Source organism: Asterias rubens, unplaced genomic scaffold (genome assembly GCF_902459465.1).
Source record: "Asterias rubens unplaced genomic scaffold, eAstRub1.3, whole genome shotgun sequence".
In the NCBI taxonomy this organism is placed as follows: domain Eukaryota; kingdom Metazoa; phylum Echinodermata; class Asteroidea; order Forcipulatida; family Asteriidae; genus Asterias; species Asterias rubens.
In genome coordinates this window covers 121,627-148,154 of record NW_022985713.1, presented here as the reverse complement: position 1 = coordinate 148,154, position 26,528 = coordinate 121,627, and the positions used below count along the sequence as shown (strand labels likewise).

General features: G+C 41.6%; 1 long non-coding RNA gene across 1 annotated transcript in view; it reads right to left on the bottom strand.

Annotated features, from left to right (window-relative positions):
- Nucleotides 1-1,448: 1,448 nt before the first annotated feature.
- LOC117306302 overlaps nucleotides 1,449-26,528 on the bottom strand; it is a 38,039-nt gene continuing 12,959 nt past the window's right edge. The window contains exons 2-3 of the long non-coding RNA XR_004520925.1: nucleotides 23,029-23,113; nucleotides 1,449-2,733 (exon numbers count right to left, since the gene is read on the bottom strand). This is a non-coding gene — a long non-coding RNA (uncharacterized LOC117306302). The remainder of the gene's footprint in view (nucleotides 2,734-23,028; nucleotides 23,114-26,528) is intronic.

Here is a 26,528-nt window from a genome sequence, read left to right as displayed (position 1 = left end):
AAGAAACATGTTCTCGGTCAAGATATACATCTAACTACTTTTTATTGTCTCTATACAAACTAAATTGTCTAAATTATAATATTATTTTTGTTTTGTCTTACAAATAATTCTGTAGTAACCAACCTGGTTAAAAATGTTTCAGGAGCAAACATGATCTTGAAACCCATTACTGCTTCTGTGGCAAAATGTTTGCTCATGTGTGAACACATCAAACATTTGCATATAATATTGTGTGTTTCTTTAAAGTGATTTAACTGCTAAATATAAGTCTCCATCCCTCCCTCACATTTTGTGGACAACAAATATTCAAATGTATAAAACCACTTTTTAAAACCGCATGGTTCAAAGAAACCAACAAAGCCTTCAATGGCAATTTCTTTAAATGTTGTTTAACAACTATTTTTCAAGGTCATTGACCTTGAGTGTATACAAGCTTCATTTTGGATAGTGATAAAACTATTCAAACAATTTTATTCATGTTTTTTTAATAGGTAATTACATACATTTGTTGATTTTCCACAACCCAAATCTATTCGATTGAGTCATCTTGTGGCTGAACCTCATTTTGTTCATTTGAAGAAAGATAAAAGTCATCCCATGTCTTTGTGTAGCTGTGTTTTTCTATACTCATCTCGAGTCCTGTGATCACATGTAAACATTGGTAGCCTAATCGATCTATTCAGCATAAAATCTCCCCGGTTAAAAATGAAAGTCATGGCTTTAAACAATGAAAATTGATGCATACAATGAAACCATAATCATTGATACTTTTTTAAAAACATGGTTAATCAGCATGAAAATCATAAACATGGTTAATAAACAATAATAACCCAGTTGAACCTAGTTAACTGGGGTCAACTGGTTCAACTGGAAAGTGACCAAACTCGTCCATTTTCCATATTAACCAACTGGTTTGGACTAGGTTTAACTGTGTTCAACTAGGTTGAAATTACAAGCTAGTTGGTTTTTGTCCATTTTCCATATTAAACCAACTGGTTTTAACTGTGTTTAACTAGTTTATCAACTGGTTTTAACTAGTTCCAGTTAAACCCAGTTTAACTAGGTTCAACTGGAATTTCGACCTGGGAATGTAAGCCTTTTTAAAGGATTCGGGTACTTTTTCGAAATGTCCACAGATTTACATTAAACATACAGGGTTTGAAGATAATGATATTTCTACTTACTGAGGTTCCGTAGTTTTTGAGAAATGAGTAAAACAAGTCACAATTTTTTTTTCGTCTTAGTTAGACGAGAATTATTCTAGCATGTAAAAAATTGTTATAAAAAGATATTGTAATGTACCATAACATACATGTACGATAACTGGTTAATATGTTTTTTACATGCTAAAACTGAGACAAAATTTATTTTTGTGACATTGTTTTACTCATTTCTCAATAACTACAGCACCTCGGTAAGTAATATGTTAAGCGAAGCTTTCTACTATCATTATCTTCAAACTGTGTAAGTTTAATGCAAATCTGTGAACATTGTGTTAGAAAAAAGTACATAGACACTTTAAAACATGAAAATTGAAGCATGAAGATCAGGGTTTATAAAACCATGATGAATGAAAATCATTATAAACCATATAAACCATAAAAACCATGGTACAAACCATCAAAAAATTGATGCATGAAAACCATGTTTTATAAACCATATAAATCAAAATTGATGCATGATATCCTGTTTGATAATTGAAGCATATTCAAGACATGCTTTGACAAACCATGAAAGTCGATGCATGAAAAACATGATTTACAAACCGTGAAAATTGAACCATGAAAGTTGATTTAAAAACACGAAAAACAAAATCATGGTTCATAATATATAAAATCGAACCATGACAAACCATGAAAATTGGAGCAGCAAAATAATGGTTTGTATAAACAAAATTAATGAATTTTCTTAATATTTGTTTGTTTAATTAAAACATTGTTTACAAACCATGACACATGAGGCCTTTTATCACATTGGATAATAAATAAAAAGAAAACATCTGCGGGTGACATACTTCTGGTCGAGCATTTTACAAATACAAGTGCCAGTCCTAAAAAAGCACACGGAATGAAGTCATCGGTTTTCAAATTAGGTTTGATCAAAGTTAAAAAAAATGCAAATCTTTCCATTAACATTACATGTCTAAATTTTTCTACAAAGAAAGGTTTGCCAAATTCTTTTTACTCAGTGGGTTCCTTTTTATAGTCCCCAAACAACTGAGTTTAACACCCTTCTAATTGTTTGATCTCCTTTTCACTCAAACATGATTCCACATTCACTGAAATTGGTCGGCATAGCAAGTTTTTTGGACGTTGGATGCCAAGGAAGTTTCCCTGGCCCACAAGATGGCTGCATCATTATTCAAATTTATCTTGTGACAAATTAACACCTATCACTTTGTGAAGAAATAAAAATCTTATTGTAACAATCAGATTTAAACTTAATTTACTGTTTGAATTTGCTTTGTGAAGAAAGTTCCATATAGTCTGCACAGTACCATCATGCTCGACAAAAAAACATTCACAACATAATTTGAGGAATGGACAAGTTAACTGTATGTATCTTATAAATTCTGAGCGTGTACATCTAAAATCTCTTTGAAATTTGCCTAAACTAATTGCAACATTAATGAAAGGTTATACTTAACAATCAAAGAGAATTATATGTTGCTCCTGATGCCATAGGATCCAAAGCATGAGTTGCTTGTTCTAGCAGCACAATATCATGGGCATCCTGTACACAAAAAGATCATAAATTATTTAGATAGAAATAATTTTATTAAAATGTTTCAATTAAAAATTTTTACGTCCAAAACTGAGGTCAGTAGAGGATGTGTTAAAAAATAGATTTGGTTGACTTCAAAATCCCCACCAGATCAAAGCTTGGCTTGGAATCAATTCAACTTGAGTTCTATGCTGTATGATGTTATGAGACATGACCACCAACAAACTGACAACAAGATGTCAATGATGCTTTAAAACTTGCCATTGTCTTCCACGACAAACGTCTGCCAACTTGACTACTAAGGCCAAGCAGTGCCATAGTGTTTGTGTCTGAAATCATGTTAACTCTTCCGACCATTTCCAGACCACAGGCAGAACTGATATGGGCCTGTAAATGTCATTTTCAGAAATCGATTTAACTCTAGTAAATGTAATTTGGCTAGGGAAAGGTCGAAGTAAAGATGAGATGTAATGGAGCAAAGTATTTAAAGCATTGTAGTAGGCACCAAGAACAACAAGATGGTTAGCCAGAAAGTGTTAAAAGTCATCATGTGCAGGTTTTATCGGGTGGGATTCGAACCCACAACCTTTGCAATTCTAGAGAAGTGTCATACCAACTAGACTACCGAGATTGCCCAGTGGTTAGAGGCAGTTGGAATCCTATGTTTTAGCAGTGGGTATACTGCTAAAACATACAATGTACATTGTAGATGTTTAATTTGCATGGGTAAAAAAACAAAATGAATATTCTTTATCCCCAATGCAAATTTAATATTTAAGGTATTATGTCTGAATCGAAGTGTTTGTTCCACGGTGTTGGCCTGCAAGTTGTTTTTCAAACGAGAATAAATTATCCTCCAGGTTTGTTTAATATCAGATTTTGGTTATCAATGCTTTTTATCTCATACACTTGAAACAAAATCAGGGATTTCACACGACTACATGTACATTGACATCCACTCAGTCATTAAATCCCCATTGAAATAGACTACTGTTTGTTTGAGTGACTCTCTCTTTTGCCTTACAACTAGGTTCTTACAAAAAGAAAAACATTGTGTTTTGAAAGATCAATGTCGAACTCTCTGTAATGAAGACATGATTTTTTCTATAGTAAGTTTCACAAGCAGACAGTCAAACATATTCACAAACCTGTTGACAATTTACCATTAACCTGATGTGTTTCAATCAAGATAAAATCGCAATAAGCTGTATCAATTGCTAAGACAGGGTGACTGGTTGAAGTGAATGAGTTGTTAATGTTCATTGACACGTCCCCTCCTGTCCTGCCCTGCCTACTCTTAAGTAGAGTTGTGGGACATTCATCATTCTGCCAAGTTAAAATTTGAGTAGTTCAACGAACCTAAAAACTGAGTAGTTCAACGAACTTAAAAACACTATCCAGTTTTCAGCAGACATTTAGAATTGAAATTGGAGGCAAAAAAATGTCTTTGTGAATCGACCACTCAAAGAGTGATCAAAGAGGAGTCAAAGAGTAATGGTGATCAGGATTGCTTAAACAATTCATGGCAGGGTTAAGATCTAAATTACATGCGAATTCGTAATTGAAAATGATCGGATTGAACACAGCGGTGCGGAAGACGATCCACATTGGTTTCTGCAAGTGGCAAGTCTTCTTGGTCCATGTGGATAAAAAGGAGGGCACCTGGCAATCTGATTACAGAATGAACAACAATTAGGATTTATGTCACTATTCCGTCTGTTAAAAAGTTGTCAACATTCTGTAACTAACTGTTACTCTGAAACACAAACGAAATGTTCGTTGAGTAATGAGTAACGTTAAAGAGTCCCTGCCTGTAAGAATGTACCAAGTGGTGATTCATGGGTTCTCAGATCTTCTTCTAAAAAATTAGAGTGATACATCATCAAACAAAACGAATAAATCAAAAATATTAGTTTGCTGACGCTTTCGGTTTTGGAGTTATCAGTTATCAAAGTTTGGGCCAAAAAGCCCTTGTGAAACGAATAGTACATTCACTGTAAACAAAAAAATGTGCGCCAAGACACGTCCATACAAAAGTAAAAGATTTTTTGAAACCTCCAGTTGGGCTTATAACAAAAGTGGGAAAAAAAATTGGGATCTCAATGGCGCATCATATTACGCGTACTGAACCTTTGACGAACAGTGCCCTCGTGCCATTTTCAACGCCTCATAACTCAATGCGCGTATAAGATCCCATGAATTAAACAAGTTCACATGAAAGAGCTTAAAACAATTTTTTTATGGCAACCGGGTGTTGGAACAGTTTTCATCTAATGACAATTTAAAAAAGAATCTTTGGATCTCTGCAATTTGCATGTCAAAAGAGTTTTTGGAAATTTTCTCTAAGTATTGCCATTCCTTACATTTTGGCCTAGAATTGGCACAACATTCACTTTTCTCATCACTGTAAGTATCTGTGCCAACAAGATCCCATCAATGTTTTCTTGTGTTTGGTTAATTGAAAAATAATCGGGATCATGTTGGCCCACCATTATAACAAAGGTCAAAGGTCATATGAAACTACACTAATGCCTATTTCGGGCGATTTTGCGCTAACAAAAATCTAACAGATAAAGGTCGCAATACATGCATATATTTATGCATTGCTGTGGCAATCGAAAGTGAGAAATATCCCCCAATTGCAAAATGTTGGCAAACCATGAAGGGGAACCTCTCAGACTGGGAGTAGCAGACAGTTACACACTGACTCCTACCAAGCAGGTATGAACGAAACCACTCCAGTGCACATTCGGAGAGAATTATCTTGGTTTGCAGACATCTTAGAAGGGTGGAATGGTTTATAGAGTTGAAGGCAGCACTTAAATCCGGCAACACAATGAGAGTGACACATTGAGAGTTCAAGTTAAGAAGTATCACTCTGAATCCTCAACAATGCAGTTTCAGTGCTGCGATTCTTCATGTACGCCGAACGGAAGAGAGGGAATAGGGAATGCTGCTCACAGACGTCACTCTGCCAGTTGGGATTATAGTTGGTAGTTCTTGAGGTCACACTCCGTTTTCCCCTTCTTCAACAGTGGTGTAATGATGGCCAGTCATCGATAAAGACGCCAGACTTGAGAGACAGGTTCATGATATCTGTCAAGACTGGAAGAAGTGGCTCCAGACAGCTCATGATGAATCGGGATGGCATAGGATCAACTTGGAATAACTTCTCTCCAAGCCTTACGACATGAGCTCTGGCATCTGGAAACGTATGAAAAAATGCTCGACCTCCAACATCAAGCTGAAGTATAAAAGTTGCGGATTTACGCATAGTATTTCTGAAGGCTAAATGACAACATTGATGTACTGATGCACCTCATGGCGCTCAACCTGAAAATTTCCCAAAGGACAATAAGGTAAAGCGCAAGACTTCCATATACCAGCTAATGCACAGGTACTTAATTAAACCTGCATAAAAGTCAAGTCCTTGATCCGAATGAAGACGCTCTGGGAAGCCATAATGGATGAAGAACTCTTCCCAAACGACTGTCCTTTGTTGGTTAGCAGTTAGGCGTGAGCATATCTTGTTAAGTGGTCAGTTATCAACAGAAATCTCTAAAAATTTGACAATCGGGTTCAAGAGAGAGATGAAATCCATACACACTCCATAGGATGAGTTGCATTTGGTCTTTCGTTATCTGTATTCCAGCACGGTTCCAACCATTCAACTGTGTCAGTCTGGGCAATACCAAAGGGTTCGTTGTAGAAGAAATCTTTATTGTCTCACACTGTTTTAATACTACTTAATTGTCACTTCACATCTTGACAAACACAGATGACAGGAGACCAGACAAAGATGTGCCATCGGATGCATCCACAGCACGATATGCATCAACCCATGTAATACTTACATGTATACTTAACTTATGAAGAAAGTCAGGTGCTGTTCTTTCTAAAGATAGAGCGAGACCTCTGAAGTAACCACTTAACTTAAATTCACTTCTCCTCGGTCTAACAAGGGCCAGAGACGCCTAAAGTGTTTGCCGGAAAAATCAGCGTAATTTCCGCATAACTAATGTCAAGACTGTAGGGCAGCAAAGGGGGCGATGAGACCAATTCTGTTGTGTGAGGAAAAATCCCTCCCCACAGTAGTGTGGATGGGGTCTACGAACGAATACTTACCGGTAGAGTCGAATTACTAATTTGCATATTCCCTATGCTGCGAGGCAAAAATGCTAAGACTTTCACACACAATAGCGCCCTCCACCGTCCTACCCATAACGCCCCGCGACATGCCCGTCACGGAGTCGTCCTCTTTTCGATGAGCCCTACTAAATGTAAGCACCCAAGGACCGAGTATGTGGGGAAGGAGGGAAGGATACTCTACCGGTAAGTTTTCGTTCTTAGACCCCATCCACACTACTTTTGGGTGGGGGGGGGGGAGTCTACTTCACTCTACTTACCGGTAGAGTCGAATTACTAATTTGCATAGACTCGCACCGAGGAAAAGGCTGTGGGTATACGCGGTGCTACTGCATGTCTTAAGGGGGGCGTAAGACCCCCGCACGCCCAAAATTCAGAGAACGCTTCGCAGCCATTAGGCCCAATAGTTGTCCATGCCCAAAACGTACAGGGGGTGTCGTTCCACGGGTGAGCAAAACATTATAAGTATTGTTAGCACTGTATTGCCGTGGAAAAACTCACCTAAACACGTGACTGACGAGGTGCAGCTTGTTCTGGCTTTGCAGCTTGGCTGGCCGCCTGCAACACCGCTCTACCTGCTCTCCCATCCACCTGTAGAACATCCTTCAGTTAGCAGTCAGAGAAGGTGGACTGGCTCTTCCAGGAGGCCGCCCATGTTATGTCACTCATGGAGACCCCTTTAAAGAAAGCCCATGAGGCCGACACCTCCCGTACCTCGTGGGCATGATTTCGACCATCGGTGGCTGGCCATCCGCCCGGCACCGAGCGGATGGCTGTAACTATCCAACGCGCGATTGTATCGCGGGATGCTGGTCGGAATGGTAGAACCGTGGACACGAACAGCTGTTCGTGGCCGGTTCGGAGTGACTTTGTGCGATCGATGTACCACTTTAGCGCCCGTACCGGGCACCAAAGTTTGTCCGCCGCGACCGCTGAAAAGGTTATAAGGTCGGGAACGAAAATATCTGGAGGTTCGAAAGAACCGGACTGGTTCTTGGCTAAAAACCCCGCCGTAGGGATCAGGCGGACTCCTCCGGGTTCCCACCGGATGTGCCCCGCCGCCACTGTAAGGGAGTGGAGCTCGCTACGTCGGCGAGACATAGTGGCCGCCACCAAAAAGGCCACTTTGACCGTTAGGTGTAGCAACGTGGCCCCACTCAGTGGTTCGAACGGGGGTTTTGTTAGTGCTGACAGCACGCTAAAGAGGTCCCAGGATGGGACCAGTTTGCGCACAGGGGTACGGGTGACAAACATCCCCTTAGTCAGCTGCCCAATCGCCCGGTTATCCGAGACTGTCGAGCCGTCGGCGAATCCTCTGTGGACTGCTGCAATGGCCGACTGGTAATTTTTCACCGTGGCCGTTGCCAGTCCGCTATCAAAAAGATATAGGAGGAAATCCCCGACTTCCTCTACAGAAGTATTGGCGGGATGAATAGCTCACCGCCTACACCATTTAAAGAAATGGCGTAGTCGGCAGTCATAAACTCTTCGGGTCGAGGCCCTTCGGGACTGGGCGGCAACTTCCGCAGCCCGTCTCGAAAGGCCCGCTGCTCTGAGGGATCTTGTGACAGCACCCAGCACGTCAGGTGCAGGTCCCTCGGAGTCGGATGAACCACTCCGGACCCGGGCTGGTATATGAGGTCTGGGCGTTGTGGGAGAACCACTGGCCTGTGCACCAGGAGCCTGATCAGCCGAGGGAACCAGGGCTGTCGTGGCCAAAAGGGGGCAATCAAGAGAACTTTGCAATGATCCTGCTCGATCTTTGTCAGCACCCGTGGAATAAGGGAGATGCGCGGGTAGGCGTATGCCAACAGCCCCTCCCATCGCATAATCAGAGTGTCGATCCGCCATGCCCCAGGGTCGGGACCCCTGGCGCAGTAGATCGGTAGTTGATTGTTCGTCCGAGAAGCGAACAGATCCACATGAGGTCGGTCGATAAGCAGGAAGAGAGCGTCGGCCGTGACATTCTCTTTCCTCGGGATGTACACTGCCGACAGGGCGATCCCCTGCTGTATGCACCAGTGGATTAGGTCCCAGGCTAGTGCACACAGCTGGGCCGACCGGGTGCCCCCCTGGTGATTGATATACGCTACCACTGTAGTGTTGTCGGAGTGCACCAGGACGGCCTGCCCCACTAACAGTGCCTGGAAGTGCTCGAGGGCATTCTGGACCGCCAGCATTTCCAGGACGTTGATGTGGGTCGAGTGGTGTTCCGGGCCCCACACCCCCGCTATCTGGCGGGGGTCAAGGGTCGCCCCCCCAGCCGTACAGATATGCGTCGGTGATGGCGGTCGCTGACGGTCGGAACACTCGACCACGTGTGAGGTTGGCGTCCTCCACCCACCATTGAAGGTGGGGGGTCAGCCAAGGCGTGGTAGGCACCGGGAGGTTGACCGAATGACGGCTGGGCCGAAAGTAGGAGAGGAGATGGAGCTGGATAGGCCTCATCCTCAGCCTGCAGAAATCTACTAGGTCTACCATGCTGGCCATGAGACCAAGTAACTTGAGCCAGGCTACCGCCGGTGCCACCGTAGCCCCCAGGAAAAGAGCCACGCACTGCTGAAGGTTCTGTACCCGTTCCGCCGAAGGGCAGGCTAGCCCCCTCTGAAGGTCGAGAGCCGCACCGAGAAAGGTGGGCACCTGAGAGGGGATCGGGTGCGATCTCTCGATGTTGATGAGGAACCCCAGACTGGACGTGAGGCGCCAAGTAAGTGTCAGCGCCGCGTCAGTTGCCTCCCGTGATAGGCCCACAATCAGCCAATCGTCGAGATATTGGAAAATCAGCAGTCCTCGTCTCCGAAGTGCTGCCCCAATCGCCCGCACCACTCGAGTAAAAACCCGAGGGGAGGTTGACAGTCCGAAGGGGAGTACCACAAATTCGTATAGCGTTACGTTGTAGAGGAAGCGCAGAAATTTGCGGTGTTCGGCCCTGATGGGGACCTGGAGGTAAGCGTCCCGAAGGTCCAAGCTCGCCCCCCATGCAGGCATATCAATTGATTCGAGGATTGCCCGCAGCGTTTCCATGCGGAAGCGCTTTGGGCGGATAAATCGGTTTAGGGGCTTTAAATTCAGGATCGGTCGCCAAGTGTCCGCCTCCTTCTTGGGAACTAAGAAGAAAGTGGACATGAACCTCGTCCGTGTCCCCTGGTCGGGGACAACGCTTATTGCCCGTTTGAGGAGAAGGGAACTGATCTCCCCTTCGAGGGCACGGCGCTTGAGAGGGTCAGACGGGGTGGGCGTTGGCCGTACCAGCATGTCCGACGGGGGGGTCCTCGTGAATTCGAGTGCGTAGCCGCACTCGATCATCTCAAGGACCCATCTGTCGGACGTGATCTGAGCCCAGGATCCCCAAAATTCCTGAAGGCGGCCTCCCACGGGTCCGTCGGCGGGAGGTCACCTGGAGACCAGGAAGTCACTTCTGCCACGCCCCGGGATACTGGGGGGCGGGCGCACGAAAACCACGGCCAGACTGGGCCCGCTGTTGGCCTTGGGCCGGCGTGCATGCGTTCAACGGTCCTTGGTTCCCACGAAAACCGCCATGGGCGAGTCTCTGTGGGCGCCTACATGACATCACATAGGAGGCTTGCTTGCCTTTTCTTGCCGCCAGTACAGAGGTCCGCGGCTTCCTTAAGTTGATTTTCTCTGTGGCCTTGAGGCACCTGGCTTCGGCCTCCATAGACTCCTGGAATTTCCCTGCAAACAGGTCTCGTCCCGTTAGGGGGAGCGCATCAAGTCGTTTGCGAGCCCCGACAGACGGGAGGAACAGAGCGTCTAGGACGTTTGCCCTACAGGCAATGTTGCTAGGGTGGATACTCTCGTAAATTGATCTAGGACAGTGCGCACGCCATTATCCAGGCAAAGGAGGGCAGCCACAATCATGTCTGCTGGGATCGCCGAGTCCTCATCGCCGGCAAGCGTGAGGTACTCGGACAAGAGAAGCAAAAAAGACGATGTGCGCATGCCAAAGCGCGATGCTGAGTCTATCTTCCAGGCTACTTCCTCCATCTTCCCCCGCGCATTGTCGGTGAAGGGAAGTTAGGAAGAGGTTGACCCCCTGTCTGCGGTCAGCTTGTCTGCCGCGGAGTCCGGTAGGGCCGGGGTCGAAAAATATTTATCGAAATCCCCGGGGGGAAATCGGTAATATAAATCCGCCCGCTTGGGGTAGGCCGTTAAAGAGGATGCCGACACAATGCTCTCGATGCGGTCAGTGCATACCCGGTCGAGTGGCATAGCCGGGAAAATTTTCCCACTCCTCGGAGCGGGGCCAGTCCTCTTAAAAGACCGCCGTTCAGAGGGGCAACCCCCGCTTCCTCGGCGGGGAGATCCAACACCCGGGCCATGTCCCTTTGGACAAGGCGCAATTCAGTTTCGGCAATTGAAAGCCGTTGAACTGCCGTGGCCAACTCGTCCTCTTCCAGGGACGAGTCGTCGGACACGGGGGGGGGGGGGGGGGGGGTTGGATACACTCCCTGATTGTTCACCCAAAGGTAGGGCTGTGCCTAACAAATCATGGTGCTCTGCATCCCGATCGGATACAAAGGATCCTGAGGGGTGTAAGCTAATCCCCGTCTGGGATTGTGGACGTGCACCCGTGCGTTACCGCACATCACCCTGATCCATCACACCCCATGCAACCTCCTGCGTGGTGACCTTGGGACGATGGCTGGGAGGGGAGGCCGGTGGCCGGCTGACTGGGCATGGTACGCCGCCTTGATCCTGGCGCACCCAGCCATGACCGGACTTGTCGGGCTGGGTGTACGGTCCCACAAACTTGGAAATTTCATGAAACTCACACCGGCCGGATATTGAGACCGCTAAAGTCTGGAAAGCCGTGAGGAATTCGTCTCGGGATAGCGGTTCGCTACCCCGATGATGTTTCCTATGGCTGTCAGGTGAGGAGTCGTCAGACGACCGAAGATGACGGTCTTTTCTGGTCCTCTGCCGCTTATTCGGTACCCGCTCACGGGACAAATCCGAGGCTCTCTCTGAGGAAACCCGAGTGACAGGGATGCCCGAGCAACGGGTGAAACCGGAAGACGAGGGCGGGCCCTGTGAGTGGGGTATCCCGGGGGAGTCCCAGGTACCCGACTCTGCACCCATAATCCTTCTCCCCATGGCCAGCGCCCCACAGCCTATGGCGTGGGCGGGTGCCTTGTGGGTCTTCAAACCTCGCAAAAGGCCGTCACCAACCGTCGTGGGGGAATCCACGGTGTCGGTGTGGGCCGGGTATTCTGAGCCGTGCAGAGGGGGGATGCCCTCCGGCTTCAGAGACCCCGCGGCGGTGCTGGGAGAGTGGGGGGTGCGCTCCGGACCAGAGCCACCTTTCGCCCTTCCTCTCTTGGTCGTTGCCCCGGCACCGGCTTTCTTGGCCTTGCCGGGGCGCTTGACCTTCCACTGGGTCGACCCACGCACACTGACCGAGGAGGGGGAGCGGTAAGCAACCTCTCTTTGATCGGTGGGCCTCTGTCGGCTGCGTCGGCCGGCTGGAGGACTGCAAGCCGGGCGACGGAGTGTCGCCGGCGCAGCCCCTCGAGAGCTCCGACTGTCCCAGGGAAACGGAAGTAACCCCAGTAGTGACAGTCGAAGCCCTCCCCAGTTTCTTTACGCTACTCATTATTTTCTCAACGAAATCAAACTATAGTTTATTTCACAACTCACTACAACAACAACTAAAACTCTACAATTTTTCTAGTCTTTTTAAGCACTCTTAGTGAGGATAAGGTTTAGACAACAGTTGAACTGTTGTAACAGATTTAAAACACAACCTCACCCACTCGCGGCTAAGAGAAAAGAGGACGACTTCATGACGGGCATGTCGCGGGGCGTTATGGGTAGGACGGTGGAGGGCGCTACTGTGTGTGAAAGTCTTAGCATTTTTGCCTCGCAGCATAGGGAATATACAAATTAGTAATTCGACTCTACCGGTAAGTAGAGTGAAGTAGACCTGTTGGTTGTTGGTTGAAGAAACTTCGACAATCCACTAAACACAAAACTCAAACAAAAGTTCAAGTGAAGAAAACGACAAACAAATCCAGCATCAGGAAAATTTCAGAATCCAGAAGACACTATGAAGGAATGAAGACTAACAGATACACAATGAAATGAAGAAACTACAAAAATCTAAGCTATTGAGTATCCAAACACAAACTCCTCAAGTCAATGATCAGCAACTGACTCCTAATTGTAACGCCCAGCTGAAAAAAAGACAATAACTCAAAGTTGTTACATATAAACCTATGGTTGAAATAAAAGAGTTGTTAATGTTCTCAGCACATCAACAGTAGCGATTCTAAATGTCTGAGCAGTAAGACAGTTCAAGTCAAAATGCCTAGTTGGTTACCAAAAGACACAATTTAAACAAAAAGTCTTCCGACTTTTTAAGAAACACCCACAACCCAAATCATCAGGGAAAACACTACTCAAGGTTGAGGATTCCCGCTCAGTCATAATGGGCCGTATAAATAAAAACTAGCAATTGATTATCAAGTAGAAGGTCCAGCTAGCTAAGGTCGATAAGTAAAAGATAGCGGGGTATATAACCAGGAGTACAGTACCGATTGAAAATAAGTAGATGCTGTGCGATAGATTTAGTGCGATAAAAATGACTTGGCGCGATAAACTGTTGCGCTGCCTATCGTGTGGGCTTTATTGCGCCAGACAACAAAATGCGTAAACAGCCGTCAGCAAATTAGTCGCGCGTAGGCGGTTCTCTTCCGCGACAATCTCCAAGCGACAATCTCCACGCGAAAAATGCTGGACCATTCTCCTGGCATCGTTGTGTGAATGCTTGAGATGTGATTCATTGTTGTTCCCAGCTGAAAGCAACCACAGTTTACAGCATATTACAGCTTTATTTGGAAGGAAACAACTGGTTTGATTTGAAGAACCATTTACTGAAAAGAAGTTTGACATGACTAGCGCTAGCGGCATCACAAAGGAAGTGTTGCTCTAATAGACAGCCCATTCCAAGTGAATCATACACGAAAGTTCTATAAAATCACTTTTGTATAAACCTACCTCCGCCCCTCCACTAACCTAATAGGCAACCGTCTACGTCTTTATTTGGAAGGAGACAGCCGGTTGAGCTAGTTTGAGAAACAAGTATGAAAAGCTAGCGGCATCACAAAGGAAGTGTAGGCATCCTCCTTCGCATAAATTAAATACCCATCAATGGGAAAGTCTGATCCCCAAAAGACCAAACTTTTTAAGTAAAGCTTTGTAAATATTGCTGCGGGAATTATTTTAGCAAGCAAGTGGTGCATCTTCAAATGACAGAAGTCCATCCACAGAATCAACCAGTTACAGAATCAACTGATTTACTTGAAGGCTTAATCCTGTTCAATACTTCATTCGAATGCAATGCGAATTTGACGTGATTTGCGAATTTGACTCACAACTCTGTTTTCGCAGAGATATTCACAAGAGAGTTGAGCACAACTCAACCCCTGAGCGCAACTTAATTCCTTTGTGATCCAGCAGCATCACAAAGGAATCATGTTTCTCTGAAGATGAACCTTGAACGCGGTTCAGCACCGAAAGTGTCAATTACTCAAAGAAAATGTAGGGGGGACTTTAGACAGGGAAATTTTTTAAGACGCAAAAACTATTCTTTGTGAGATCAATATCGGGGGTAACTGACAAGTTAATGGAGAATAATTTCCTAAAAGGCCCCAATTCACATATCAAAATAATCTCAATTCCTATAGCTCTTCATTTAAAAAAGAAAAATTATTGACACGAAAGTTCGATTTAAAGACAATACCGAAACAGACGCTTAGCTTAGACTGACGGAGACTATAATGCTCTTCTTATTTTGTGGAATAAATAATTGTCTCTGCTTTTTCAATTGCCCTGATTAAATACGACATTTTTATTAAATAGTTAATTAAATTTTTGAATGGTTTAGGCCTACACTGTATCAATAAAAAAATTCTGAGGAATGTCCACTGTCTAGCGGAAAAATGTTTGAATTCTCCTTGTTATAGCATACGGATATGGTGGAGCAGGAAAAATACATCACAAATTCAGCTTTAGGCACAAGACATAACATTTTGAGTTTCAAAACAGGTAACAGGAAATAGTTTCCTAAAAAGCACTTATATAGAAAGTCCGATTGACAAAACATTTTCTTGGATGTGTAACGTATTCTGTGCCATTCATGAGAAATATGAATTATTTTAAAACAGGCCTTTGACTTACGCAATGATACACAGTGCATGCTGATGATACATCCCGGCCTAGTTTTTTACCATAAGAGAATAATACTGCGCTTACGGTGCTTCGCCTAGCGTCTAGCGTATTTTCATGGATTGGTTTATAGCAATAGCTCTATAGTTTTTTATAGCAATGATGTTTTGCTTGTGTGCTTGCATACTTAGCTCCACGTTACTATACTAGGCATTATTTGCCTACATTATGGAGGACCAAAAGTGTACAATCCTCAATCTGATAGAGTTAACAGAAATGCGGCATTTGCACAAAGGCGGAGAATGGTGATGCAAGCGCAGAATTTTACCTCAGATTTAAAATTTGAGGTCTCAAAATCAAGCATCTGAACTCACACAACTTCGTGTGACAAGGATGTTTTTTTTCTATCATTATATATAGCTCTAGTGTTATTATCTCGCAACTTAGACAACCGATTGGGCTCAAATTTTCACAGGTTTGTTATTTTATGCATAGTTGAGATACAGCAAGTGAGAAGACTGGTCATTGACAATTACCAATAGTGACCACAGTGTCTTTTAAACGGAAAATACTGGGTATGAAATAAACTCAAAAGCCTGTAAGCAGTAAATCTTGCAAATTAACAGAAACTTAGTAAACAGCCAAAGTACCGTAAAATTGCAACTGGTGCCCCACTAAATACAGTGATAATGTTGTATTTTGTATCTGTTTTTATTTACAATACATAACCTTATTCCCACGTGATAAGTACCAATTGGGCTTAATGATAAGCATTTGCGATAAATTAATGGATCCCACGCGCTAAATTAATTATTCCACATGAGATGGAAGAGCAAGGCGCGGGCGGCCTGGGATTTTTATCTTACTCACCCTAACTACATGTACGTACCCCCAGTAATGTGTAGGCAATACGAATTGGTTTGCAGCCAGACTACATGTATGTATCATTGGCTCACACTTAGTGGTTCTACATACGCCGATCTAAACTGGTGCACCCCACCAACCCCCCCCCCCCTGCAAAGACATCAATAACTGAGGTCTGGATATTATACGAAAGTGGAAAAATTATGAATGATACAAATTCAAGCATTCATACTCGACAACGTAAATTAACTGATGAACATCTCAATATTATTAATATTAACAAGGAGGCCCTAACTGTTTTGGGTTTTTCCCTAGTCGGTTTTAAACTTCTTCAGACGTGGACATGATTTTGGGGAAGTAAAAAACATGACACCTTTTGAAATAATATTTACATTGGTTAGTTTGAGTGTATATATATCGACATTTATGTAGGATTGAACCACCTGAAAGGTTCCAAAATGCATTGATAATATACATGTAAGACGCGTCTTATACTTTCATGTTAACCTTCTTAATATTTGTTTGTCATCCATGGTGTTTGTAGGAATTGTTGCTTATATTGGCATCCTGAAATGCCTTCCATTTCCTTGCTACTCGGTAGTTGAGATTTGTCTTATAGCACAGGATGTTTTTGACCAAAGCTGCACTCTCTTGTTGGTCATGACATTTGAAAACCTTTTCATTACCACTATGTGCAACCTTTTTGGAAATTGTGTGGGAAAAGCAAACCTGTTTCTATTAAGATCCACATGCATCATCGCACATGAACGGCGCTTTATTAAGAACCTACAAGCAATTGCTGGGCTAGTTTGAGAAAAAGAAATTAGTCAAAGCAAAAGGTTATTTATACAATTTTAAGCAATTGCTTTTGCTTCAGCTTCTGCTGATGAACTTTTGCTTTTGCTCGGTGCCTGTGCTTATAAGCAATTGCTAGTTTTTATTAATTCGGCCCATTGACTTGTTAGTTTCCATTATTAAAGAAAACCCTATCTTCATCAATAAGAGCCAGCTACCAAGTGCCAAAGACAAGAAGTCAAATGCACTTAAAAAAGCATTGCTGTTGTTTAAGTAAAAGCGCAAGCTCTTCGTGCAGTATCTTGTAACTACATGTAAATGCTACAGGAAAGGTTAATAACTAAAAGGTAATCCCGCGAGCATTTACCTAAAAACCCAAGCAAGTGCTTTAACTTACTAGTCTGACCATGTACTAGCAAGAAATTGCTTACTTTTATTTATAAAGATTTAGGTAGTGCCAAATGTGGTAGTGCCCAAAGAGTTGTAGTTTTAAATTAAAGGGACACATCTTTAATCTGCACCACAGGAGGGTGTCCACCATGCTGGCCAGCTGGACCAATGCAGGAAGACATGAACATAGAAATGCACTCCAAAAGCTTTTATCTGTGTTCCTCTAGGGCAAAAGTTAGGCCCCTTTGCAGGTCTTGGTCTGCCAGAGAAAGGTTCGCCTGGTGGAGAGGATTGGCCAAGATTTCCCTTGTTAGGTGTTCGGGCCAACAGCCCGGGACACCTCTTATTTTTGTTCGTTTTTAATTTTTAGGTGTTCGGGCAACAGCCCGAACAACTCATTGATTTTGTTAGTTTTTTTTTTTTTTGGGGGGGTTTTTCTTATTCTTCTCGCTGTCGATTGTCCGCAAGAAAAAGCATAGATGCGAAGCTTGCATTAAGTTGAAACTTTGCACACATGTAGACAATAACCAGTAGATGATACAAAAGTTCTTACGTCACGATGACGTCATCAGTTGACGAGATACACTCATTCAAAGTTTATTATTTCAAAAAATCATAACTTTTGATCTGCATGACGGATTTTTACAATCAATACATCATCGGAAAGGGCATTTAAAACTCCGTAAACGCCTCACAGACATGACCCCATTTTGATTTTGTCTTCCGGCTCAAAAGAGAGGTTGAAAATTTCAAAATTCACGTCTAAAGAACAACGTAAATCCTCCGTTGGTATGTGCATAAACATTACACTTGGGCATACACACAACGTGTAGTGTATTAGCTGTGCGGGAGAGTCACGCTCCAGTGATCATCCATAGAGCGCGAAAAAGCTTCATGTAGAATAGTCTTCGTTCAAGGCGTTTAACCTTGTGACCTTTTCTTCTGGTTGAAATCGAATTTATTGTACATTATCTACGACCGTACTGCGTTGATAACACCGGTTCCCGTCCGATCACTGAAGTTATGCAAAATCGGGCTTGGTCAGTACTTGGATGGGAGACCAATTGGCGACCAAATTTTGTATTATTTATTTTTTTATTTAATTTTTTCTTCTCCTATAAATAGCTTCGTTTTTAGTCTATTTTCAAGGCGTTTCCAACCAACATTTCTTTTCCAGTTAGTTAGTCTCTTCTTCAGTCGTCATTATTCATAAGGCTCCAACAACAAAAGCTATTTAGACAATCTATACATCATATGAAAGGGCATTAAGTACGTAGTCTGTTTTCAAGGCGTTTTCAACAAACATTTCCATTCCGGTTAGTTAGTCTCTTCTCCAGTCGCCATTATTCATCAGTTCACATTTCCTCGACCACAAAAGCTATTTTGACAATCTATACATCATATGAAAGGGCCTCACGTACTTCAAAAGAATTGGTATGTTGGTGACCTTCTCTTGACCTTTTGACCTTTTTAAACCGGAAGTGCCTGTAAAAGGCTTTGAAAAGGCATTATTTAAAGGCTTTTAGGTTGAAATGTAGTCTTTTTGATGCTTTACCATAAAATTATTTCACATCGAGAAAACTGTTTGGTTTTGATTTCTTTGCAATTTGACGAGCTATTAACAACACTTTTTCATTGATTCAAACACTGACCCAACAATAGCCGAACACCTAGTGTTGGTTTGTACAAACACTACATCTAGTTTTTTTTTTATACTTATCTTCTTCTGCTGTACGTCCCTTGTCCCCAAACAGAACCATCTTTCCAAAGATCGTATGAACTTGAAACTTCACACATAGTTAGATATGTATTAGGACAAGAAACCGTTGAAGTTACGTCATGATGACGTCATTCGTTCTTGAGTTATGAAAATTTAAAGTTTATTATTTCAAAAAATCATAACTCTTGATCTACATAATGGATTCTTACAATCAATATGTCATCGGAATCGTCATTAAAAACTCCGTAAACGCCTCACAGACATGACCCCATTTTGACCTTGTCTTCCGGTTCAAAATTGAGGTTGAAATATTCCACCATTGGTCGTGCGTTAAGATTTTACACGTACAACACGTGTTGAGTCACGCTTCAGTGCTCATCCATAGAGCGCAATGCTTCGCGTATAATAGTCTTCGTTCAAGGCGTTTTCAACATACAGTTCCCTTACGATTACTTAGTCTGTTCTGTACAGTCGTCAATATTTCATAAGTTCATATTTCCTCAACCACAGAAGCTATTTTGACAATCTATACATCATATTGAAGGGCTTTACGTACTTTACAAAAACGGATATGTTGGTGACCTTCTCGTGACCTTTTGACCTGTCTAAACCGGCAGTACCTGTAATATACTTTGAAAAGGCGTCATGTAATGGCTTTTGGGTTGATACATACACCTTTTGATGCTTTACCATTACAGAATACAACTCTGGCAAAGGTTTGGGTTTAAAAAATAATACCGATTATGTCACCACATGTAAGAGCGCCCTCTATCGGCAGATTAAAAACATCTCAACATATACTTCTACTATGTCTGTGGTAGAGTTTTTGATAATTGTTTCAAAATTGGTATGATACGTAATCTCCCTCACAGTAGCAACTTATATGTAGAGTCTTAGCTTGATGATGTCATCATTTCTTTAAAGGTGCACTTTTCAAAGCTGTGTGTATGCCAAACCAAAAGTTCGACTGAGGTGAAACTTGTTGTATTTGTTAGTCAAGGACATAACTTCTTGAACTCGAAAAAACGTCATGATGTTTGTTACAAATCTTGAGATGAAGCAAGTTGCAATATTTGTTTTTTACACCAGGCTTTTTACTCCTGGAAACCGAACACCTTGAGTTTGTTCACAAACTCTCAATCTCTAGTTTGTTATGAAAGCCATCTCTAAAACCTTTATTCGTTTTAATGTGTGTAATTGAGCAAATGGGTATATTTTTAAAAGGGTATCTTTTATTTTTTTATTTATATTTTATTGTTTAGCGCATTAAAAAAAAATTATGTTGGATTCAAATGAATTGCTTATTATTTCTATATAAAAGAATAAATTTTTATTACTATTAAAACAAGGCTTGGTTCATGACCTAGGTCTTGTTTTTCAAGTCGCCGGTAGAACAGTTAGACAAAAATCTGTACCTGTCTTTGTGCCTGTTACGACTTTGGCAACATGTGCTCCCTCGGAGCAGTTGAAAGGGCAAAGGGGAGTGAAATCTGTGTGCCACCCTGTAGAACAAAACTGGAGAAAAAGGCCAGTGGGTTACCCGTATATGTACATAAAGATACGAGTCTTTTATACCAAGGGCCACTCTCCAGAGGGAAGGAGACAGAGCTTTCAGAAATGCTTTGAGCGATTCCATTCTAAGTAAACAACTGAAAAAAAGGAAGGTACATGTAAGATGGATGCACAGGGCAATGTGGGAAGAACCAAACTAGGGGTAATAGTTGTGTGAAGTGGACTTGCAGAAATTTTAAGGAAGCGCAAGATCAGTGATACAGAGGCTTTCATTTATGATGATTACAGCTTGAATTACAACACCTATCAACCAAGTTCTTGAGGTGGTTTGAGATGGTTTGACAGGTTTAAAAACTCTGATAAATATCAAAAGCCCTTTTTCACATGACAAAGGCAAACTAGGGTACTTGGACTCTAGCACCAGTTGTCTTGACCATAGATGCTGGTCACACTCAAACACGACCAATCACATGGCTCAAAAAGCAATGTGCTGTGTCACAGACCCTTCATCATTTTGGGTGTCAAATGTCAACATTATTTATCATCCATCTCACTGGTATCAATGCAACCAGCATGGAATCACTATTGTGTTGTGTTGATTACCATCAACTTGAGTGCACGTGTGATAGAAGCTGATCCATGGTCCATGGTCTGTGTGCATGGGGTGTTCATTCACACAGCATGCACAGACGATCAGGCTGAACTTTCACAGACACAACCTTGTGTTTTTGCGCTGGTCTCGATCGTACATGTAGTCTCAGAAAATTACTACAGATCCGTGCTTGTGCAGAGCAGAGATACTTTTTACATGATGTGGACTTAAGGTTGTGTTCTTAGGACCATGAACCCCTGCTTATTATATCCCTTCAATTGCAAATACCAAGTTGTCACCATCATTCGATTTTTAGCAAACACCTACATTGTATCATTAGTAATTCTCTCTTGAACTGTTGCTAATGGTGACCCCGGTTCAAAAACTAACACAACTGAAACTACAGAAAAGGAATAATCGAAACGGCTGACAAGAAAGCAACTTATGAATACAAGAAAATCCCATTTATTTTAAGTTATTAACTTAGCAAAATTTATGTTTAACTCTGTCGATTCGACTCGTGAATGCTTTCTCATTCAGTTTCTTTTATAACACCCAAATTGTAAATACAATGCTTGGTGATACAACTATGATTAACTCATCACGGAGGAGTTCAACTCCAGAACATACTTTAAATCTCTTATTGATTCAAACAATCTTAAACTTCAGTTCAACTTATTGGGTTATTCCAGCTTCAATTTCGTTTACGATATACACATTATAAATACACTACTTGGTAAAACAATTGTATCATTAACTCATCACGAAGGAGTTCAACTCCAGAACAGACTTTTCTTTTCAAACAATCTTAAATTCAGTTCAACTTATGGAGTATTCCAGCTTCAGTGTCTTTTACAAGATTCAATACTTCAATTCTTTTACAAAATCATAACTTTACTCAATCACGATTAAAAACGGAGGAGTTAAACTTCGGAACATCAGGTACATGTAGGCCTACACCTCCAGACTGCCAAGTACATCTCACAGTTCGGTGCTATTATCTTTCGGCCAGTGCCATTCTTTCTCTTACAAGTGTATGGTTACTCCTGAACCCACGGCCATCTATTTATATAAAATAAACCAAAACCGTCAAAAGTATTTTGCAAACAGTTGTTCAGCATTACAAGCAATACTTTTCATTTTAGAAGATACACATTTCTTGTGAATAGATTATTTAAATTAGCTCTTGGTTAGAGATACGAAATACCCATAATACGTGCTCAGATAAATAATTTCTCTCTCAATTTTGGCAACCATGGCAAAAATCACTTTGGTACTTTAGTTCTGCAAATATTTGGTTAACACACAATAACTACGATTGTTGAAACAAAGACTTCACAATGCATGACTATAGATAATATAGTTTGAATGATACGGAGCGCAATAAAATAATTCAAGTAAATACTTACAGGTTGCATTACTGGTGAGATCCTTGGACGGGCTGAGTGTTGTGTTTTTTTTCCCAAATGGGAATTTGGAAAAAGAGTTCCTCCGACACTGAAGTTGTCAGGTTGTCACGATTTTTGGGTTGTGGCTGTCTCCACAAAATAAATCAAGAAAAACCTGCTGTTTCAGGCCTTCGGCAAGTTGACACCAATCTTTGCTTCACTCTCTCACAAATACACCCAGACTTTTAACACGTCTTCCTCTGTCAAGAGGTTCTTGAGATCTGCCAAATATATATTTCTTCTCGCACTCACTTCCTAACACCAAATTCCAAACAACATTCCACAACAAAATTCAAAAGGTCTGGACAAAGCAACCGATTATTAAACAAAGTAAATAGTTAACAAAAACACAAAGCAACCGCAGCTTAATTATCTTACAGCGTGACTCGATTAAAGAAACTTGCGGGAATTTTCTGCACTCTCACTGGTTTAAAACGTTTGGGCGAGACCACACAAAGGCAAAGGTAGTTTTTATACACTATGCCGAGATACGCACACAAAACAAAATAACAAAAATACCAGTATTACAACAAGTATAGGAACAAAACTAATTTTGCATGAACTACATGTAGAACAGTTTGAAATTACTTTTACAATTAAAGTTGAAATCATTCAAAGATTCCACAGATAACTTACAAACAGACACTTACTTTATTCAAAACCTTTTTCTGGATTTGGTGGGACACATCTGCCAATTCATCTTGAAGTTGCCTCTTTATATCAACACCACGTATCCTGAATTTGAATTAATAAAACTTATTGTCAGTACTATAAACCACAAGTTAAGAGTGTATTGCATTTTTAATTTATAATTTATTGATTTTTTTCTCATATTAGTCTAGATTTTAGACTTATATGAGAGAAATGTTGCAGAATAAACCTCAATAAAAAAACACCTTAAATGATTCGGGTACTTTTTCAAAATGTCCACAAATTTACATTAAACTTACAGGGTTTGAAGATAATGATAGTGGCAAAGCTTCCCTTCAAATATATAAGGTGTAGATTTTGAGAAATGAGTAAAACAAGTCACAAAATTATTTTAGCATGTAAAATCCCCTTAACCAGTTATGATATTATACCAAAACCAAAGCATAACTGGTTAATACGTTTTTACATGCTAAAACTGAGACGAAAATTATTACTTTTACTCATTTCTCAAAAACTACAGCACCTCAGTAAGTAAAATTTCAAGGGAAGCTTTCTACTATCATAATCTTCAAACTGTGTAAGTTTAATGTAAATCTGTGGACATTGTGTTTTTTGTTAGGAATGGTACATATACCCTGAAACAACTGAAACAAATCGACATGTTTTAAGCCATGTGGATGTAACAAAGCTAAATTTTCTCCACTTTTGTAGCATTTGCTGAAGATGCACGGACCCTAACTTCTTTTGAAATACAGACCTAGAAAGTAAGTCATCCAAAGAATTGGGCTTTTAATTATTTTCACAGAAAAGAACAACTTACAAATGCTGTATTATTTAGTGGTCTTTAAAACTCAAACAATCACTTTGCAGAGTCAGTGTGAACCCGTTTGACTTTGTTGGGTTCAAGCCTAAAGATGAAGTTTAATATTTGAAAATAATCATAACTCCTGAACCACAAATCGGATTTTTTACAATCTATATGTATAATGATGAAACCATGGGACGAAGGATTTTTAAGCCATTGCTCTTTTTAATGTTTCTCAATCTGCCTCCCTTTTTAATTTTTCTCAATCTGCCTGCCTGTTTCATCAATTTTGAGACTGTCCATTTACATTTTTAACACTGTTGTTGTAATTTTCTTAAGCATTTTTAATCTGTTTATCTTAAATTGTCCAGCATTATTCTTACTTGCTTAACTTTTTAATAATTGTCTTTGGTCGTTTGTAATTTTCTTAAGCATCTTTAATCTATTTTTTTCTTTAATTGGTTTTCCTTGAATTGGTCTGTATTTGCTTAATATTTTTAACCTCTGTGAAGCGCCTCGGGACCCTTTGGGGTTGAGGGCGCTATATAAAAGCCGTTTATTATTATTATTACTATGTGATGCGATCAAGCACTACTTTTAAAACTATATGTTTTTAAAACTTTTTGTTCAAAAGTTGTGAAAGCAGAAACACCAAGTAATATACGAGTAAGTGCAACATAGAGAAAAAGGGTTGAAACCCGTTAAAGACCAAACAAAATGGTACAAAAAACTTTCATTTTAAACATTGTATATTTACATGTATTAGTAGAAATAACACAAATGTAGTCATGTAATAATTTTTATGTTCCCCAAAAATAATTATGAAAAAGTGCTTTGGATCTGCATGCGCGCAGCTAAAACTCAAACAAAAGCCATCGGGTGCATTTTGAGAAAGGCTCTCATGGTGATGTCACTGGACGTGGGAGATAACCAAATGACTGTTTACTGCACCGCGGACCTGCCGTGTAGTACATGGTGGACATGTCACTATCACGCACCACACATGCACACTTCAACATACAGACACAGTAAAGAATGACAACGTCTGAAAGCGAACTCGATTATGAAGAAGTATCAAATGCAAGCTGTGAACAGTTGTATTGTTAATCATCTCCATTCGATGAGGATGACTCTGACTTGGAATCTGAGGAAATTCGGGGGATTGGAACCCTATCAGTTTGAGCCAAAATTGGCCGACGACGAACCTGCGGGCTCGAAGACACTGATACTAAATGCCGAAGATATTGAACACTAGCAACAGAATGGTATTATACATTTACCTCACGTTTTTCTTAGATTCTTATGAATAAACTTGTAAAACAGACACTGTGAAACTTTGCACACATGACTAATAGTTCCACTGTCCTTTCTCTATGGTTTCATGAAGCGAATTTCTCATGGCAACTTAGAAAACGATCTTTGTTTTGTTCCGCTAAAAAGTGCAGTACAGCTGTGTGATATGAAACAAGACTATATGTAAAACGAGAAGCTTTGCCACTGTGAGTCCGCAACCAGACCATTGCTATGCACAGGCGGTTGTGTGCAGGCGGCAGCAAATAAACCTGAAGAAACCTGAAGAAACCCCACGTCGAGCAACGTAATTTTTTTTGTCAATATGTTTGCTGCCACCATCAGTTAGAGGCGCTCGTGTTTCTGGAAGCCTTACATGTATGTTGCTGGGTGTTTTATGGCCGCGAACTACAACATTACACTTAGTACATCAGCTTCAGGGACAAATCTACCGCTTTTGTACTTCTGATGCTACATGTACATGTAGTCCTGGTGTTATAATGAAATGCAAGACAACGGACTAAGGAACCCCTTCTCAGTTGTTAAACACCGTACCGAGCGAGGCTTGTCCGGCACCGGTAGCCGTACCATCCGGCAGCGCAACAACAGCGCTGGACCTTATACATAGCTACACCACACTCCTGACACTGCTGAAGCACGATACAACATGTACAAGTGTATACAGCGTACAGCTGCAGCGGAGGCCTATAACACATGGACGTGGCATGATTGCCACGTCATTCTCAATCGCGCCTGTGATTGGCCAATGTTTAGAATGAAACGCCCACATCCTGCATAAGCACTTTTATTGGATTTCCAATAAAATTTACAAACCCATCAAGGCTGTTGTTTGAGCCACGCGTATGAGGTTGAAAGTAGAAAGACACGACCGTACTCACGACTTCGCTACACTGTTCTCGCTGTGCAATGTACTGTGTACATACAATATATACATTGTTCGTGTATGCACAGCGTGCAGACTGCCGAATTGTGCCGCACCGGGCCGGGGCACACTACGCCAACAGCCTTGAGTCAAGGCTGATGTGGTTGAGGAAATATTTATAAACTTATGAAATATTGACGACTGTTATAGAAGAGACTAAATAACCGAGAGGGAAATGGTATGTTGAAAGCACCTTGAACACAGACTATCCTCGAAACTACATAGCGCGCTCTAGGGATGAGCATGACTCTCCACCGCATACACTACATGTGCTGTACGTGTAAAATCTTTATGAACGACCAATGGGGGATATATGTACTTCTTCAGAATTGGAAGACAGGTCAAAATGGGGTTGTGTCTAGGAAGCATTTACACAGTTTTTAATGTTTTTTCAAGAATTTTCAATGTCTTTTTTATTATTAGAAAACAAAAGAACAAAAATAAGAGGTGTTCCGGGCTGA